Here is an 18,054-nt window from a genome sequence, read left to right as displayed (position 1 = left end):
AGCGGGGTGGGGAGCGGGCGGAGATGGGTGGGGAGCTGGGTGGGGTGGGGGCTGAGCGGGGTGGGGAGCGGGCGGAGCGGGGTGGGGAGCGGGCGGAGATGGGTGGGGAGCTGGGTGGGGAGGGGGCTGAGCGGGGTGGGGAGCGGGCGGAGCGGGGTGGGGAGCGGGCTGAGCGGGGTGGGGAGCGCGGTGGGGAGGGGGCTGAGCGGGGTGGGGAGCGGGCGGAGCGGGGTGGGGAGCGGGCTGAGCGGGGTCGGGAGCGGGCGGAGCGGGGTGGGGAACTGGGCGGGGAGGGGGCTGAGCGGGGTGGGGAGCGGGCGGAGCGGGGTGGGGAGCGGGCTGAGCGGGGTGGGGAGCGCGGTGGGGAGGGGGCTGAGCGGGGTGGGGAGCGGGCGGAGCGGGGTGGGGAGCGGGCTGGGCGGGGTGGGGAGCGGGGCGGGGTGGGGAGTGGGGCGGGGAGGGGAGGGGAGGTGGCTGAGCGGGGTGGGGAGGGGACTGAGCGGGGTGGGGAGGTGGCTGAGTGGGGTGGGGAGGGGACTGAGCGGGGTGGAGAGGGGGATGGGAGGGGGCTGAGCGGGGTGGAGAGGGGGATGGGAGGTGTGCTGAGCGGGGTGGGGAGCGGGCTGAGCGGGGTGGGGAGCGGGGCGGGGAGGGGGCTGAGTGGAGTGTGGAGGGGGCTGAGCGGGGTGGGGAGGTGGCTGAGTGGGGTGGGGAGGGGACTGAGCGGGGTGGAAAGGGGGATGGGAGGTGTGCTGAGCGGGGTGGGGATCGGGGCGTGGAGGGGGCTGAGCGGGGTGGAGAGGGGGATGGGAGGTGTGCTGAGCGGGGTGGGGAGCGGGCGGAGCGGGGTGGGGAGCGGGGGGAGCGGGGTGGGGAGGGGGCTGAGCAGTGTGGGGAGGGGCTGAGCGGGGTGGAGAGGGGGACGGGAGGTGGCTGAGCGGGGTGGGGAGGGGGATGGGAGGTGTGCTGAGCGGGGTGGGGAGCGGGGCGGGGAGGGGGCTGAGCGGGGTGGAGAGGGGGATGGGAGGTGTGCTGAGCGGGGTGGGGAGCGGGGCGGGGAGGGGGCTGAGCGGGGATGGGAGGTGTGCTGAGCGGGGTGGGGAGCGGGGCGGGGAGGGGGCTGAGCGAGGATGGGAGGTGTGCTGAGCGGGGTGGGGAGCGGGGGTAGCGGGGTGGGGAGCGGGGTGGGGAGCGGGGTGGGGAGCGGGGGTAGCGGGGTGGGGAGCGGGGGTAGCGGGGTGGGGAGCGGGCGGAGCGGGGTGGGGAGCGGGCGGAGCGGGGTGGGGAGGGGGATGGGAGGTGCCTGAGCGGGGTGGGGAGCGGGCGGAGCGGGGTGGGGAGCGGGGGTAGCGGGGTGGGTATGGGCTGAGTGGGGAGGATGGAGCAATCCGGGTTCTCCTGAATCAGATCTGGGAGGAGGATCATTCCCTGGAGAGATCGGGGGCGGGATTCTGTGATCCTGAGGCTAAGTGTTGACTCTGTCGGAAACGCCGTCGCGTTTCTCAACGGCGTCAACACGGCCTCAGGATCAGCAACTCCGGCCCCTCCAGGGGGCCAGCACGGCGCTGGGGCCCTCGCCGCTCCAGCTGCTTATCCCGGCGTCAACTGGGCGCCGCGGGGTCCGCGCATCTGCAGTGGCTCCCTCCTCTGCGCCGGCGCCGACACAACATGGCGCAGGGCTGCAGGGGCGTTTCGTGCCGGTGGCGGGGTTTCTCCGGCCTGGCCCCAGGCTGTAAATCAGCCGGAGCTGCCAGGAGCATGTTTGACATCTCCGGGCTCTGATTCAGTGAGGTGTTACAACATTGAGAAAACTGCTCCACTTTTTGCAAAGTGCAGCTCCTCAACAGATACAATGACCATTCTGACAAATTCAGACACAGGAAATAATCCCAGTGAGAAGAGCACGCAGGCAGATCAAAGTGACATTCTCATTAACATGTTTATCCCCTGGGTTCATATTAATGAGCACAACACTGGGCTAAATCGCTGGCTTTGAAAGCAGACCAAGACAGGCCAGCAGCACGGTTCAATTCCCGTACTAGTCTCCCCGAACAGGTGCCGGAATGTGGCGACTAGGGGTTTTTCACAGTAACTTCATTGAAGCCTACTTGTGACAATAAGCGATTTTCATTTCATTTCATTTTTCATTTCAATTAAATTGCTCGGTCTGATATTTCAGAAACGGTTTAAAACGAATCTCTGTATTTAAAAAGTCTGCATTACAACAACGGGCTGAGGAATTTCACATAAATGCGCTAAAATGAAAATAACACAAAGCATAGTTTCCACACCTGTGCCCATGCACAGATACACAGAGCTTCCTCAGCAACTTTCCTGTTTGTAATGTTGGCTGGGGGGCGGGCTACTAAAGAAAATTCATGTCTGCTTCACCTGCATCACCTCGAGACATTTTTTTCCAAGTCCAAACCTTCAAGATTTATGTAACCAAAGGGCATTGACCCCACATGAAAGTGTTTGGCAAAATAAATCTTTGCCAATTCTTCAGAGACTATTCGAGCAGTGAAGTAGATTGAATCAAAAAGCTTCCTGCCCTGGCCTTTTAGCAGGTGACAGGGTCCATGGCCGGGTCTCTTTTGGGAAAGCCATGCACCTTCAAATAGCAATAACACCCACAATCTCCCAGCTGGCAAACACTCGCTTCAAATAATCCCCCCATTGCAATGCAGGAGAATACTTTGACATTAAACTTTGTGACATTGAAAACATTTTTGAAGTTGTGAAACTAACGGGATGGAAGAGAGATGAGAAAGCTTGGATTAGCCTGTCCAGACTGCCTTTGATGTATTAGTGATCTAGAGAGGTGTCTTCAACGATAGAGACCATCATATTCCATACCAGATATAATTAGCTTTGGAAAATTATATTGGTATTTTCTGGCATTCTCCAGCACAGTTTGACTCCCGTCGTCCTCCCAAACTGTGGAACCTTTTGCTGGAATCCTTAATGAGCAGGGAAAGAAGTTTCTGTTTTCTCGGATGAAGTTGATTCTGGGGATGTGTTTTTGGAAAAGGTTTATTCCCCCTTTCCCCGCCCCCTGTGTTTGAGCTGAGGGAGCTCTCACAGTGCTGACAGTGTGGTCAGAAAGTGCAGAGCTGCTGTGACACTCCAGTCCAGCGCTGTGATCTCTGCTCCTGCCTCTGCCTTGCTGATTCCCCCGCCCTGCATTACACAACTGTAATTGTCTCATGCTGACAGACAGGGGGAGGGGATAAAAATGAATGAAAGAATGAAGGAATAAACACTCAAGCTGGGAGACTGCACGTCAGGGCAATTTAAAACAGACGAGCAGGGGGAATAAACTGGCTCTGCCCAGGTTCTGAGTTAACAGACTAACTGTGCCAGTCCCCAGGCTGACTGATCGCCCCCTGATTCTGTGCTCCGTGTAGAGTGGCAGTGATTTGTTTCTGGGGGTGAAGGGGAGGGTTTCTTCCCTCCTGCCAGCTGGGCGCAGCCCCCTCCATTCAGCTGCCTTTTGCACAAGGTGAAGTTGCATTTGACACTTGGGTTGCCTGTTGGCTCCAAGCCTCGGAAGCCGAGCCAGGACCTCAGCCAGACACACATCGCAGCCTCTTCACTCTGGACGGAGCTTCTTCCATTCGCCTCATCAACTCACCGTCCTGCACACAGAGGTAATGCTTCAGTCATTTTACCACACACTCGATTAACGTTGACTCGAACAATCGCGACTCTGCCCGGATCTGTCAATAGAATGCGATTCAACTTACCACCCGCTAATAATTAAGCAATTGTACTTTCTTATGTCTAATGTAACACATTCACAATACGATAATGCTCAGGTTTTGCTTGTAACTGAAGTCTTTGCAGTCGGTTCCTGGACTAAAACAATATTCTTCGATGCAAACATTCGATGTTGGGTGTTTGGTCACTGAAATATGTGTTACCCGTTTGTTAAAAACATAATTTCAAGCTTGTTTCTTTTTACAAAATTACTATAAAGTACCTGTTGTGAGGTGGATGTAACTTAGTGCAAATGTTAATGCAGAGAAAAATGTGAACTATTTGACTGCAGCCTGCTGAAGTCCTATCATTCCATGAAGTCTTTCAGTGAAGGGAAATTCAGGAGTGGGAAAACTAAACTTTTAGTGGATGTACATCCTCTTCCAGCTCGACAGATACACCCACCGTGTAGTGGGGCTCGAAGACTGGAGGTTAACGTGCTCCTAGACATGGTCTTATGTGAATGGAGTTGACCTGTGTCAAGGTTGGGTGTCTCGGGATTTTTTTTTTTAAGAGGGTGATTTCCACTTGAAAATATCACCCAGTGGCTCCGGTTAGAATTCCAGGTTCGTGGAGTTCTGATCATCCTCATCTGCAATGGTCAAGTTTGGTTGAATAGCCCAAATGGCATTAGGCTTCCAGGGTTGTATCAGAGACTGGGGAAGGTAGGCTGTGATCACCTGTCGAAATGTAAGGTCCCACCTTCAGGACAGGAAATGGAGAAACTCGGGAAATCAAATGGGCATCTGGATTTGCCACTTTACACAGTGGTTAATCCAGGAAGTGAGAGGAGACCCTTTGGCAAAGGGTCACCTGGACTCGAAACATTAGCTCTTCTCTCCCGACAGATAATGCCAGAGATAGACATAGACATAGAATTTACAGTGCAGAAGGAGGCCATTAGGCCCATTGAGTCTGCACTGCCCCTTGGAAAGAGCACCCCACCCAAGCCCACACCTCCACCCTCTCCCCGTAACCTAGCAACCCCACCCAACCCCTTTGGACACTAAGGGCAATTTAACATGGTCAATCCACCAAATCTACACATCTTTGGACCGTGTGAGGAAACCGGAGCATCCAGAGGAAACCCACGCACACACAGACCTGCTGAGATTTCCAGCATTTTCTCTTTAAGTTAAATAGGATATAAGTTAAATAGTGTAGGACGATATCGTGACTTGTCCAAATATCTGATCTCATAGTGACAGGTCTGTTGGATTAGATTGTGTGCTGATATGTTAATGCACTGACATTTTTCTAGATACAGATAGTAAACCATATTGGGCTATTCAACGTCTCCTTTCCAAAGGAGTTTTTATTCGCTTTGATGTGTTTTACTGTTCTGGAGCGATTTAGGGTTGAAATCTTTCAAACACATTCAGTAGAAAAGTAAATCATTCCTTCTGCTGCTTAACTAACAGGAAACAAATATCACGTGTAATTTAATGCAGCATTATTTCATAAATTGATCTTAAAATCTGAAGTCTAACTTGTTAAATGTCGACAGGTCCACTGAAATTTAGAGTTCAAGTTTCGCTTCTTGTCTCCATAACAATTCCTCAGGATTTGAAATCTCATTAAAATGTGATGTTTCTGAAATTAAACTTGAATGGAGAGGAGGAAAGCATCTCAACTTACATTTACAAATTTATAAATCTCAAATAAACAATGATTTTTAGGCAGCAGCGTGATAACATATTTTGATAGAAAAACAAAAGGACATCTGTAAATTATCACTCAATCGTTATCACTGGGCGATATTTTGGGTAACCTGTCGGAGGAAAATGAAAGGTTTTTGAGAACTTTGCGCACTGTTAAGTGTCAGGAGTATATGTCACTGTTTGAGAGTCCTTGGTGAGGTAAATGAAAGCTCTTTCATGTGATTATTATTGGTGAACTCATGGACATTATTAGAGCATTTGAAAGGCAAAGGGAAAATTTGTGCAGATTTATGCTGTTTCTGGTGCATTCAGTAGATTGAAATGTGGAGTGTTGTACAGAAAGCAAGCAGTTGGAGCACTATAACACATAATGTGCTATATTGAAAGTAATCTTTGACTGGGGATACTGTCCTTGAAATGGCTCCAATTCACTTTGGCCTTTCTGTACAAGTATTCTTGATTTGTTGATCACCTGGTCTCACTGCAGCTTTTGCACCATTTGGTACAGTTCTGACTTTGCAATAATACAAAGTGTTGCATACCTGTCTGGCCAAACTATTGAACTGGAAGCAAAAAGCCTGCTCTGCCATTCAAACGGATCATGGCTGATCTCTTCCTGGTCTTAAATCTATACCTGTAAGGGATATGGAGCAAAGGCAAGTATATGGGGTTTGGTCACAGATCAGCCTTGATCTCGTCGAAAAGCCCAACAGACTCAAGGAGCTGAATTCCTTACGCCTGATCCAACAAAAATGCAAGGAATCATGGCGGATGTGTCCCAGGTATGATAAGAATACTACACTGTAACTGAACTTGGTCGATTCAGTCATCATACATTAGGGATCCTGACAATGTAGCAAAAGAACAGCCACCGCCTGCTCCTATTTCCATGTTGATTATAGACAATACACATTTATATCCTGGGCAGGCAGGATTGTCATCTGGAGAAAGATTGGGTCGGCTGGGCCGATATTCACTGGAAATTAGAAGAATGAAAGGCGATTTAACTGAAATGTATAACATTCTGACATGTCTGGTTAGACTGGATTCAGGGATGTTGTTTCCTCTGGCTGGAGGGTCGAGAACAAGGGCTCACAGTGGAATGAAAGAGAAAATGCTGGTAAATCTCAGCATGTCTGGCAGCATCTGTAGGGAGAGAAAAGAGCTCACGTTTCGAGTCCAATGACTCTTTGTCAAAGCTTTGACAAAGAGTCATCGGACTCGAAACATTAGCTCTTTTCTCTCCCAACAGATGCTGCCAGACTTGCTGAGATTTTCCAGCATTTTCTCTTTCGTTTCAGATTCCAGCATCCGCAGTAATTTGCTTTTATCAAGGGCTCATAGTGTCAGGATACAGGGCGGGCCATGAAGGACTGAGAGGAGGAGAAACCTCTTCACTCAGAGGCTGGTGAACCTGTGGAGTTCTCTCCCTCAGAAGCCGTGGAGGCCGAGTCACTGAATATATTTAAGAAGGAAATAGTTAGATTTTTAGACTCTAAAGGTATCAAGGGGAATGTGGAGATTGTGAGAGTATGGAGTTGAGATAGAAGATCAGCCATGATTACAATGAAATGAAAATCGCTTATTGTCACAAGTAGGCTCCAAATGAAGTCACTGTGAAAAGCCCCTAGTCGCCACATTCCGGCGCCTGTTCGGGGAGGCTGGTACGGGAATTGAACCGTGCTGCTGGCCTGCCTTGGTTTGCCAGTGATTTAGCCCAGTGTGCTAAACCAGCCCCATATGAATGGTGGATTAGGCCCGAAGGGCCGAATGTCCTACTCCTGCTCCTCTTTTTGATGTTTCTATAATGTGTGCACTATTATCCATTAATCAGCCAGGTTACACCAAAATCTAAATTGAAAAATGTAGTTCTCTGAAATATTGGTTTACCTATGCCAACATGCATTGTGGAACTCATCTGAGCCCACCTATATTACTGGGCTCTGGTCACTTGGGTCAGCCTGATTTAGGTTTACAAGTGCCACCGACTACCTCATTGATCATCGTTCTAGCACTGGTTTGACAAATAAGGCACTTAACATCTCAAAACCACCAGATGCCCGCTGACTGCCTCTCTGGTTGTTCGAACTGGAAAGGACACAGGCAGTAAGATGAACTATATGTGGACGCTGGCTCATTTGAGTGCCTGTTATCAGAAAATGAGGTGGGAACTGTGGTCATGTCACATATCAGCAATCTGTCTTTCCTCAGGAAACCCCAAGAATAACACAGTGAAAAGTTGGCTATGTTTAGGACAAGTTTAGTCATTTTATTTACTGATGGATTCAGCGTTCAATATAATGGGAATATGTTAACAATCATGTGTGCCTTTTAAGAATGTAAGCTTGAATCAGTTGTGTCAGTGAAATGTCACTGAAAACTTAATTTGTATCTGAAACTATCTCTCAGGACAGAGAAATTACATTGAAATTGATTTTGCAACATGTCTTAAAATGGGATTGTCCTTGAGTTGAAGGCAGTTAAAAAAAATGGAAACTGTTTTAATCTTGTGAGTCATCACCTGGTAGCCATCAGTTACCAGTAACTGAGAAATTGGAGTGACGCAGAAGGTGAGTCACTCCAGAGCATTAAACAATAACTGAGTTAAGTCATACGGTCAGCGCAGACACTGGGAAAGGAGAGAAATAAAACCCTTGCACTTGTGTAGGGTTTTTACAAGCCCAGATTGTCCTACAGCATCCTACAGCCAACAACCTTCTGAGATACTGCAGGAGACGCAGCAGCCAACCTATAGACAGCAAAGCTCCATCAATGGTAATATGATGACCGAGAAATCTATTTTTTAGTCCTTTGAGGAATAAAGATTGGAAAGTACAACAGCGATCCATTACATCAACATAAATGTACAGACAGGGCTTCTGTTTAACACCTTTGAAATTGAAGCACATAGGTGTGTCAGCATAGATTATTTGCACAATGCTTTGGAGAGGTACTTGAGCCCAGAGCTTCTGATTCAGAGGCAGAGTGTCATGGTCCAGAATGCATCATTCCAGACCATTAGACAATCACTGCCTGAGCTCCCCGGCACCCCAGCAGAGAGAGTAGAACAGAGAGCAAGCTGCCTTTGGACACCCTTGCGAGCCCCTGGTGATTGACTCAGGAATATCAATGACTTATGCCAAGCATCAAATCACGGTGTGCTGGAGTCCGGTTTGAGAACGGGAGAGTCTGAAAATGAATGAAGAAAATAAAAGAAATTGAATCTCCTCATGTTTCAGACACTTTTTGAGAAGAAAAGAAAAACTTCTATTGTGAGAAATGTTTATTTAAACGGAAAATTCTGGAAATGCGTAATGGCCTGAACATTTTGCCCATCGGGCACACGCAGAATGGGCTTAAAACCCGCTTCCAGCTGTGATTGACCCTGGAATGTAATTTCCTGCTGGCTGGCCTATTAACAGGCAGCCAGCATTTAAAGCATGCCGGGAAAGACTCAGTGCTGCCAGGGAGGGCGGCTTCCAAGAAAAGGGAGGGAGCAGACTGCCACCCCGAATGGACTCCCTGCAGGGGGCAACCACTACGGAGCTGTCTCAATGAGTTTCAGACCTGTGCAAAATAAATTGCAATGGAAAAACTATACAAACCACGGGCGGCACGGTAGCACAGTGGTTAGCACTTCACAGCTCCAGGGGCCCAGGTTCGATTCCCGGCTTGGGTCATTGTCTGTGTGGAGTCTGCACGTTCTCCCCGTGTCTGCGTGGGTTTCCTCCGGGTGCTCCAGTTTCCTCCCACAAGTCCTGAAAGACGTGCTGTTGGGTGAATTGGATATTCTGAATTCTCCGTCTGTGACCCAAACAGGCGTCGTAGCACCTGGGTTGACCACTTCCCGACTTTAAAATGGTGACCCGCAAAGACTGCAGGGAAATTCAGTCAACACAGGCAAAACAAGCAGGTGCAAAGTTTCCTGTATATCAGAACTTACAGAAACCCAGACAGCACTGAAACTAACAGCCATCTGCATATTAATGAGCGATCTCCGGGGACAATTGGAAACAGTTAAGGTAAACAAGGCCAAGCCAGACACCTCGGCGCCAGCAGGAGCCAAGACAAAGGAAGGCCAACGGACACCTAGGGACCGCCCAGCGATCAGGGAACAGCTCCAGTATTGGAGAAATCGATCCAAGTGATCAGAACGCAGTCCAATCATTTGGGATTATAAAATAGAGTCCCCAAGTTCAAATCGTCCTTCTTGGCTGGGTCACTCAGCAGCTCGAACCAACCCTTGACAGTGAACTGCCCAAGTTGCTGCACCAACCAAGTAAGTCTCCAGCCAATGCTCGCTACGAGATAGGCGCTCCTAGTTACTAGTCCGTACCAGCTTCGAATCCCGCAGACTCAGAACCCGAACGAAAGGCCATTTGTTCCCCTGACCTGGTGGGCCAGTCCGAAGCTAAGTATAGGCCCATAGTGTTAGAGATAGTCTAGTAAGTAGAGTTTTATGCAAGAATAGTGATTACTGTGTATAATAAATGTGTTTTGATTTGAAACTTACTAACTGGTGTATTGAGTTATTGATCAGTACTTGAACTTGAACCTCGTGGCGGTATCATAAAGATACCTGGCGACTCGAGAGCAAAGGTTATAGAAACAGAGCAAATTAAGTAAAGATACAACGGGCAACATTTAAGAGCCAACCAAAAGTTAGCAACAGTCGGAATGTGGCAACTAGGGGATTTTCACAGTAACTTCATTGCAGTGTTAATGTAAGCCTACTTGTGGTTGATATTATTAAACGTCAGTCCCAAGAGACCGTTTAAAATTTTATTTCAGCCCTGACATTTAATCACGCCCTGGATTGAGCTTACAGCTAAAACGTGAAGGCCGCCCGCCAACCATCAAAGCAGATGGGCCAGGTAAAATTATTTTCAATTGGCCCTTTACTGGGCTAAATTATCTACTGGACTCTCGACGACGCACGTCTGACTCTCATGTGCGCCCACTGGCCGAAATATTGCGTGAATGTGGGATGATGGCGGGACATGTGTTCAATGTCTTCTTGTGCAATTTCACATGCTCCTGGGTCAGGTGCACACTTGCCTGAGCAACATAACATTCTGACCCGTGTGTTCATTACCATCTGAAAGAGGCTCACTGTTGGGTGGAGCTCCTCAGTAAGACCCGGCATTCGGTGATAAGACAGGTCCCTGATAACTTATTGGGTAAACTTTTTGATTTCGAGATGACTGCTTTGTTGATTACATCTGGGTTGTTTTAATTCTGCATCCTATGCTAAGTTGAAAACACTTTTTTGTGATCTTGAAAAGCTAATTTTTGTTATTGTTTTTGGAAGTTACATTTTCACCATTTCAACATTAAGTTGCACTTTTTATTTCTGGTTGTTTGCCAACAATTGCACTGTTCCTATTCAATTACCTAAGTTAAGAGTGTCATGGTGCAAAATGCACTCCCCGTGTGATTTCTCCCTTACTGAAGTTAAACAACTCCCCAGAGCAATTAAATTCAGATTCCACCTGGCCTCAGCACAGGGAAAACACCATAAAAGCTGACAAGGCGAAATACAGCTCACAATGCAGGAGAGTGGCTGACAGACACGTGTTGATGTTGGGAACTTCTGGGAACACAAAACCTTTTGCCCCGTGCCTCTTCCCTCCAATACAGCTTTTTAGCTCTGCCTCACGGAGAATGTTTTTGCTTTTCTGATTTTAGTAAGTAGATTGTCATTAGCAGAATTCATAGCTTGTAAGTTCTTCTTGTCTTCATCAGTAAGGATAACCAGCACTCTGATTCCATTCCACTGAGCATTCCAGTGATGTGACAAAGATTGGTCACTCAATCAGGTAAGGTAATACATATGTGTTTTAATGAATGAGCGTAGGGACTTTATACTCTTACCAGATTTCTACGTCTCTACGTTATCCTCGGAAACATCGAAAGGAAGTAGGCCATTTTGTTGCCTTGATAAATATTTTATGTTTTTAATTCCAGATTCCCTTCCCACTCTAAAATCACTTAATACCTTAATTCCCAAGAAACTATCTATTGAATCTGCAAAAAATATCATTCTAGGATAGTGCAATCCTCCTGGCCTTTTACGTGAATATTTTTTCCCCTTGTTCTTGATTTTAAGATGATTCTGTTTTTTTCTGGATTTTATAATAGAAGGGAGGTCATTTGGGCAGTGCCTCTGCTCTGAGACAGAAGCTCTGGGTTTAAATCCCACTTCACAACCTGATGGCCAAGGAAGGTTCATTCATAACGTGGCCAAACAGGTTGATTAAAAACCTTTAAAGTCCCTCCAATCCACCTGTGGCAGACAGTGGGAGTGGGAGAGACCCCTGGTCAGCCAAGCTTGGTGCGCAGTGTGAGTCCCTCCAGTTCCAGCTGCCGCTGACAAGCTAATAGTGTTGTAGGAAACACCAGCTATGGAAACAGACATAGCTGGTGGTGTGCTTTGTCTGCCTCGAACACCACTAGGTGTGGGAGGAAAGACGGAAGAGCCATTTGCTATCAATCGATTTGTTTCATTATTGTAATCACCTCGATCAGATCATCCAAGAAATATGGCACGGGTTTTGTCTTATCATAGCTCAAGCTGAGTATCATTGCTGGGTTATGTCTAAAGCCAATACACTCTTACCCAGGTGATAGGTATAAAATATCATTCACCAAATGAGGTTTGATCACTCCACTATAACGACACCATTAATAGGCTTTGTATTCTATACTTCTTGTGATGACGTCTACCTCATTAATAATAATACTCTTTATTAGTGTCACAAGTAGGCTTACATTAACACTGCAATAAAGTTACTGTGAAAAGTCCCTAGTTGCCACACTCCGACTTCTGTTAGGGTACACAGAGGGAGAATTCAGAATGTCCAATTCACTTAACAAGCATATCTTTTTGGACTGTGGGAGGAAACCGGAGCACCCGGAGGGAACCCACGCAGACACTGGGAGAGCATGCAGACTCCACCGAGACAGTAACCCAAGCTGGGAATTGAACCCGGGACCCTGACGCTGTGAAGCAACAGTGCTAACCACTGTGCTACCCATTAGCAGTAAGAGCAAGTTGCACAGGTATTTCATAACTGTCCTGGCTCTTAATCTGATTAAACTGATTAGTGTGTAATACATTCGTCTGTGCAAACCTTTATTAACCCAATTTGTGTCAACATGAATTGGCTTTGTGCCCACATTATGGACATTGTGGAATGCAATTCTGCTGTGAAGTTATCTGAATCTAATTTGAACATGTGGGAGTATCAGAACCTCTCACTGAACATTGACTGCAAGCAAAGAAAAATCAGCTTTTATATAGTTCTCAATTAATCTGGCCGAAACTTCTTCAAGCTCCAATTTGACAATTTTCAGCAAAGAACTCCCTATTTTTTGTTTTCTTAACATCAGGACCTAGTTAACAGCTTGTCGAGCAGGAAGAACCTCAATTTTCTCTTGCAAGCGGGGATGTGAGGCTGGCGTACAAGCCCTGGGCCACAGGTACCAATAGCAAAGTACTCCCCAAGTGAATAAAATCATTGTCCACAGCACAAACAACTCCATTCAGTGATCATACAATGACCAGAGTATTATCATGTGCCTGTCTGCCAATTCAAGACAGCTCCTTCCATCCCTGCTCAACAGGACATCTGCAGTTAAAAAGAGAACACTTACAGGAGCTTAGCTAACATGGTTGGCAGTGGATGATCAGTGACACATCCAGGATTCCATGTAAAAGAACTCCAAGTGTGAGAGAGCTTCTGCTATACTAAACGTATACGTGTATTTCGGACAGAGGAAGTGCTGCTGAGCGATAACTTGACAGATCCTCACCTCGCTGATCACCCATTCTGATTTTCTTTCAAAAATCAACCAAAATTCACTGTAATATCCAAAATCCACTATGGAAATCAATCCTTTCTCGACAACAATTAATTGTTGGCACAATTTAAATCCCCAGGCGAGCAATGCAAAAGGAAAATGTAACAGCATTATTTCTCCTTATCGGGACTGGAATAATGCTTAAATAATGTGGAATGTGACATCATGTTAAAATTAAAGTTGATCAAATTACTTGTGCCTCAAAATCGTTACAAAACCATAAATTTTGAAAAATAATATCATGCGATAGCAGAGCAACTGCAATATTGGCATTTTAAAAAATAAACAATCCAAATTTTTGTTTGTTAAACGAATATGTTCTTCATTACGCAATACTCAGCATTATTCTGGGTGATATGTGTGATGGAAAACATACTTTGTGTCTTAGACACTAATGCTGGGTTAAGGCTATCCATTGGGACCCACTGTAGGTCAGTATTGACACTGGGTCAGTTTGCTTTTAAGCTGCTGTTCCGACTCCATTCAGACTGCAGTCATTTGCAAGGAAGCTGAACACAGCTGTAAGGATCACAATGTGAACATAAATAATGACTGGCCCGGTGAGGTTCACAGGAACATTCAGGCACTATGGCATCCATGTGTTGCTGCTGTAGCGTTGGAGCAATGTAGCAGTCTTTTATTTACTTGATTTGAAATGCACAAAGTAACAACGCAAATTGTGACAAAAATATAACACCTCGTTAGCTCAGTAAGCGAATGGTTAATCTATTGGAGAAGGTTTCCGAGGGAGACAGTGGTAAGCAGTGATTCATTCAAATGAAAATCATATTTTGGGGAACAGCATATGCGAATTGGTGAAATGCAATATGGTGAGTGTAGAGAGTGGGAAGAGCAGGAGACTTTGGACTATTGTTGCTAAAACTCTGATAGAAGTCTACAGCACAGAAAAGACCCTTCGGCCCATTGTGTCTGCGCAGGTCACTACGATTTTACCTTACCTCATGTCTGGGTCTGTTGTAAACTCAATGATAAAAATTGGTTGTTATGATTAGTTAATAACTAAAGCTTTGGTTGTTTAAAACTTGAGTATTGCTGAAAAAAATATATCTTGCCAAAGTTTTTCATCTTGAACTCATCAGGTCAAGTGTCAAGAGTACCACCGTCAGGCGAAAGAACAATGTTATACTCAAAGTGAAGAGAGCTATGAATGGAGCTGGGTAGGCTGGGGTAGTTTTCTTTCCAGCAAAGAAGGCCGAAGATGGACCTGATTGAAGTGTACAAAATTCTGAGGTAGACAGATAGGATAGACAGGAAGAAACGTTTCCCCTTAGAAGAGGGGTCAATAAGCAAAAGTCATACATTTAAGGTAAGGGGCAGGAGATTTAATGGGGATTTGAGGAAATACATTTGCACCCAGAATCATAGAATCCATAGAATATCGACAGTGCAGGAGGAGGCCATTCAGCCCATCGAGTCTACACTGACCGCCCTACCTGGGCCCACTCCCCGCCCTATCCCCGTAACCCCACCTAACCTTTTGGATGCTAAGAGACAATTTAGCATGGCCAATCCAACTAACCTGCACATCTTTGGGCATTGTCCTGTGGAATGAACCAGTAATGGCTGTCACTTATTTTGATGAGCTGAAACAGGTGCAATGTGTATACATGTTCTTTTCGCATGTAAAGAACAGGGCCCTATATATTAACGTATGTAGCTACCTGTACACGCAAATGTACCAAACTGCAAACCCAACTGAAAATCTTAAATTGGCTGTCCACACAATTTTGAATGAACCAGAGAAGAAGAGGAAAAAGTGTAATAAGTGATAGCCGTTCGCTGATTCATTCTACAGGGCAATGCTTCAACCAATCAGAGTCAAGCTGCCTGGTTTACATTTCAAACAATGCTTGGCAGTTAACTGTAAGTCACCATTAACTGGTGCATTCTCCAATGAATGCACCTCCCAATCAGAGTCTGCTTGCTAACAATCAGCACCCTGTTCTCATACAGTATAATGTTGTTGTTTCCCCTGACGTTGGTATTCTTGCGATTGTCCTGATGACAACATGTATTTTTTTCAGCAGTAATTAATAACTATTGTTGTTGAATCATGCCAAGATGGTAGAAAGCAAACAAGATGAACTTTGGTCTTTCTTTTGTCCAGTATTTTCATATCTCTATATGCATGATATCCTCTTTGCAAAAAAATGATGCATGTTTCCTGAATTGATTAATTTAAAAAAGGTTTATTAAATACGTTTTTTGGTTTGCGAAGAGATTATTGATGTTACATTGGTGATATAAGTGAACTCTCTGTGGCCCTGCTTGGCATCAGAACTTTGATATCTTAGCCTTTGGGCCTCAATTCTGCTTAAGGCATTTTTAAATTGGACCATCAGTTAAGCGACTTTACCCAACCCAGTCTCATAACATTATTATCCTTGTTTATATTTACAACCATTGTCATTCTCCATCAGATTCCAAGCAACAGTCAGGGAAGGAGATTAGGCAACAGCTTGTAAGACCCACAGAGTAAATGAGTTAAACTAGAGAATTCTTATTTCTAATAGCAGTTAACAGCACATACTGTCAACTGTAGTTCAACAATCTAAAACCTCCCTAAGACAAGACCATTCCCACTCCCCTTTGAATTGTGAAACTTAGACAGCTCACTAGATTCAGAGTAAAGTTGTATTTCAGTTGATAGATGGGGTGAGAAAAACCTCCTGAGTTTTATGTTTGAGGTTATAATTCCCTTCCACACTGCCCCTGCCTGCCAACTTTTATCCATAGTTGTGAAACTATTTGAAACTGCCCATTTGTGTTTTCTGTCTCTGGCCTGATTAACTACTGGGGGCGGCACAGTTGGGGAGACTCTGAATCCTGAAAGGGTTAATCGGTTATTAATTAGTCTGTTTTGTTGAACTTGGTTTTAATTAGTAACATCTGTTCCTTATACATGCTATTAAATGCAGTCAGATCTAATACAGTGTGTAAGCTGGGCCATTCAAGCATAACAGAGGCAGAGCAATAAAGGTCCTTTATGTACCTTGGGAGTTGTGGGTATAAGAGGTTAACATGCACTGAAATTACCTCCATCATACTGGAAGAACTCTATTAGATTGATGAAAACTACACGACAATTAATCATTTTTGTAAATCATTTTCCTTGTCCTTCTGATGTTTTCTAAAGTAATGATAAGCTTGCACGGTGGCCTTCATATAAATGACTCAGGAGGGAGTCAAACCACAATTTGCTTTCATGCATTGACTTGATTTGAAATATATATATATGGATTGATTGACTTCCTACAGTGTAGCTTATAGACTAAAGTATAATCGTCTCACCCTTTGTTTAAATGTCTCAGTGTTTTGCAACATCTACCGCTTTTGTCTGCCTTGCTGTATCTTTCTGATCATAGAGTTCCTAGAATGCTGACAGTTAAGGTACCATTCAGCCCATCAAGTCTGCACCGACCCTCGGAAAGAACGTCAACCTAGGCCCACGCCCCCACCCTATTCCCTCCGTAACCTCGCCTAAACTTTTGGATACCAAGGGGCAATTTTTTAGCATGGCCTATCCAGCTAACCTGCACATCTTTGGACTGTGGGAGGAAACCGGAGCACCCGGAGGAAACCCACGCAGACACGGGGAGGACGTGCAGACTCCACACAGGCCGTCACCCAAGTCCACAATCGAACCCGGGTCCCTGGTGTTGTGAGGCAGCAGTGCTAACCACTGTGCCACCGTGCCGCCCCTATCTTCAATTCTTTTTAGAACTATCAGTGTGTTTGTCTCTTTTATTCTGTTAGCCCTTTACACCTTCTCTTGTTTGATATCGATTTCCTTAATTTTTATTGTAATTTTCCCTATTTTCCCAAGTCTTTTTGAAGCTTTCTTCCTTGGTATTGCTCTCAATCTCTCTTTTTCTGTCTCTATGCCTACTACTTTTTATTTTGATTTAATATCAATATTTTCATCCTGAATCAAGCCATTATGCTTATAAGCCATTAAAATTATTGTGTCACTAGCTGTGTGTGCGTGTGTGTGTCATTGTTGTGTTTTATGTATATATACCTTAGTTTTCTCTTAAATACGTGTGGGGGTAAAGTTTCTGGTCTGGCACAAACTAGAAATTAGTTATGAATTATACTTGTTAAGTTTAGAGTTCAAGGGTAGGATTTTCAGTCTCCCCCCCCCCACACTCTACGCTGCATCTTACGATGGTGCGGTGGGTCGTCATTCGCTGCGGCAGGATCTTCTGATCATTTTTGCACGTCTCTCCGGTCCCGCTGCCCGGGAACCCGCCACACGCAGTCGCCTCCAATGGGACCGGAATGTCTCGCCGGTGGGATCGACTGCGAAACCCCACCCCACGTTTCTGCAAATTCTCGTTGCATAATCACAAATGTAAAGGATTCCTTGAATCCGCACAATTAATCTGTGTCAACGAACATAATTGTTTATCTTTTACATTTAAAAAATCTTTCACAGATTTAAGAATGGCAACCTGATTTCAGTTTTATTAATGCAGCTGAAGAGTTGTTTATCAATAAGATATAAACATTTTTATTACAAGTATCGAATCCACTACCTGTGAGAATTACTTTTAAAATCTAAAATGAATCACTTGCTAGTTTTATTGGTGTACTGTTGTCAATTTCCAAGTAAATTATATTTTAACATAAAAAACTGAAGAAAACGAGCTCAATTTGAAGACTTTGCTTGAATGGCCATAAATAGGTGTAATTTCAGAAACGCACCAATCCCTGTTGTTTCATCCTGGGGGTGTGGTCAGCTATATGG

The 18,054-nt window shown here is 45.7% G+C and overlaps 1 protein-coding gene across 2 annotated transcripts in view; it reads left to right on the top strand.

Moving 5' to 3' along the window:
* Window positions 1-3,101: 3,101 nt before the first annotated feature.
* LOC140387805 (semaphorin-3D-like) overlaps window positions 3,102-18,054 on the top strand; it is a 482,389-nt gene continuing 467,436 nt past the window's right edge. For both annotated transcript variants that reach the window (XM_072470941.1, XM_072470940.1), the window contains exon 1: window positions 3,102-3,650. The gene's annotated coding sequence lies outside the window, so the exon portion shown is untranslated. The remainder of the gene's footprint in view (window positions 3,651-18,054) is intronic.

Source organism: Scyliorhinus torazame, chromosome 13, assembly GCF_047496885.1.
Source record: "Scyliorhinus torazame isolate Kashiwa2021f chromosome 13, sScyTor2.1, whole genome shotgun sequence".
In the NCBI taxonomy this organism is placed as follows: domain Eukaryota; kingdom Metazoa; phylum Chordata; class Chondrichthyes; order Carcharhiniformes; family Scyliorhinidae; genus Scyliorhinus; species Scyliorhinus torazame.
Note: the sequence above shows the minus strand (reverse complement) of the source record. Positions and strands in the feature narration are given on the sequence as shown.